The sequence below is a fragment of the Mirounga leonina genome, unplaced genomic scaffold (assembly GCF_011800145.1).
Source record: "Mirounga leonina isolate KUSES-001 unplaced genomic scaffold, KU_Mleo_1.0 Mir_165, whole genome shotgun sequence".
Lineage (NCBI taxonomy): Eukaryota > Metazoa > Chordata > Mammalia > Carnivora > Phocidae > Mirounga > Mirounga leonina.
This window is the reverse complement of record NW_023270415.1, coordinates 42,498,356-42,500,791: the sequence shown is the minus strand read 5'-3', so window position 1 is coordinate 42,500,791 and position 2,436 is coordinate 42,498,356. Positions and strand designations below refer to the sequence as shown.

Here is a 2,436-nt window from a genome sequence, read left to right as displayed (position 1 = left end):
AATTAAAACTGAGACCATTTATAAAGATAACATATTTCTTCAATAGTAACAGATAGACTTGGGATTTTAAAGATGAAAGAAAAACAAAATTCTATATACTACTTTTTGGTCAACCCAACATCTTACCTTATACTTATGCAAAGAAAAGACTATTCCTAAGTCCTGTAATACTTCCTTTTCCTACCAAATGTATAAATACCTTATACAAAGCACTTGCTTTTCTCTATAGGGCTTCTTCTCCATATTCTAGGTAAGTTTTTTTTCATTTGAACTAAGATTACAGCTTTGCACAGTGGCAGTATCATAGCCAATGAGGTTTATCCGAGGCGAGATTATTGCTAATTGAACTAAGATTAATATACAAAAGAAATTTCAGAGAAAAATGAAAGGACACACCACATAATTCTTTTAGATTAGGAAGAAGTTTCTAAGAAAGGCCCAAACCCAACTGCTCCAGAGTGAGGCAGAAAGCAGAGTAGTTATACAGCTGTAAACTGGCTAGGGACATTTTATTTATCTGGTAACTAAGTTAACACTTTTAAACTGTTTGTGGAATGGATTATTGTTCTTAAAGAATCACATCCTTAGTTGAAGATGATGATTTAGTTCCTAGTGGAAAAAGTACCCATGCACACACAAACTCATACTCCAATACACTCTCAGCTGACATCACGTAAGTCTAGATATGGGTTTGCACAATTCTGCATTTAAACATCTGGTGAGAGGTGTATAAATTATTGGAATAGGCAAAAAAGCAGCATAAGCTAATTGAGATATTACTTAATAAGTAGTGTACAGAACCAGAAATACTCACTTTTTACAGCATAAATCTGGTAACTCTTTTATTCTATTTGTATATATATCTTTTACCCTACCTCTAAGTGGACATATATTTTCTTAGAAATTTAAATCTGATGGTGGGGTGAAGGTAACTACAAACATTATCTAGTCCAACAAACTCATTTTCCAAATTGAAATTTAGGCTCACACTAGTTATGTGACTTGTCCCAAGTCCCTTCTGTAGTTACAGGCAGAGTTGGATCTAGAACCTAGATTTCCATTGCTCAATCTACAATACCATCTTGTGTCACATGATGGTTAAAAGAATTGGAATACAAAGATTTAAAAAATAAGCATACATATTTATAAAACATTTAAATAAATGTGATTTCCTAATGGCTTAGCAAAATGTAAGTAAAAATTTTTAAAAAGAGCTAAAGTTACTTCCAGATGGCATCAATTTATTCCTCCCCAAGTCTCCACGATAAAAAAATGAGGAAGTCAGGGTAAAGAGTTCCCTCTTCTCAAAAATTACCTGGAAAGGAATTCTACACCATCTCCAACCTTCTAACACTGTTATTTCAATAAAGAAATTAATTATTCTTTGCAATCAAACATTACAAAGAAAGTATAGTATTGTTCTTTGCATCCTGGGTGAACTCATGGGTCTTGTCCTCCTGCATTCAAGAATATGTGGGGGTACAAAGAGATTAATGTCCTACAAAGCGTGAGACTGACAAACAAAGCAGATATCAGGATTATCTTTGGGAGGGATTCCTGTGAATCTATATTTCCTAGACTGCTCCCCACTTTCTAGTTTGGGATCAAACGAATCATCTTGAATTAAATGATTTTCTCAGGTCTCCTACCTGACATTCCACACAGCCCAGGTCCCTTCACAATTTGGTTCAGATTTCCTGGAAATTCAACCGAAATTCAATCTTGGCTTGTGAATCTTGGCAAAGGATTCTGCTGGCCGCTCCAAGCTCCCCCCAGCCAGCAGCATGCACTCTTTTCCCTCTCTGGAGGACCCAAGGGGCACAGTTTTACTGTGTGTTTGTGTTGGTTAGCTGTCTCAAGTCCAGGGTGACGTCTCCTCCTGAGTTCCAGGTCTACCATTCCCTGATGTTCTTACCCCACCCCAGAGGGAAAATAAAAATCCTGGGGCCATACTAATAGCAAAAACTTCTATAGCATCCTCCAACGTGGCCAGTTTAATCTTGGGCTTCTTCCTCCCGTGCCATTGCCACCTGGACAGCACTTTTCATGGTTCCTCCATCCTTTGACATGACTGTCCTAAACACCCCTTTAGCTACTCTTCCCTTTATCATATACCCCATGACACCATGGGGTGAGAGAGTCTATAAAGTATACTGCTCCTATTTTATCAGTTGGAGATTCCTGCAATGAGTTAAAATAGTTTTCTATCTCCATGCATAAGTAATTACAATCAGGGAAATTTTGAAACTTAAAACGAACTCTCACTTCAAAATATAATCTGCTGTCTTCTCAAATTAATAGGTGCATTTAAAGCAAATTTATTGCAAATTTATGATTGCATTAAATCCCAAAGTGACTTTATAAATGTGAGGATTCTAAAATCCATGGTAAATAAATAAATAAATAAATAAATAAATAAATAAATAAATAAATAAA

At 35.8% G+C, this 2,436-nt stretch overlaps 1 pseudogene; it reads left to right on the top strand.

Moving 5' to 3' along the window:
* The first annotated feature begins 281 nt into the window (after positions 1-281).
* LOC118015513 lies at positions 282-450 on the top strand (annotated as a pseudogene).
* The last annotated feature ends 1,986 nt before the right edge of the window (positions 451-2,436 follow it).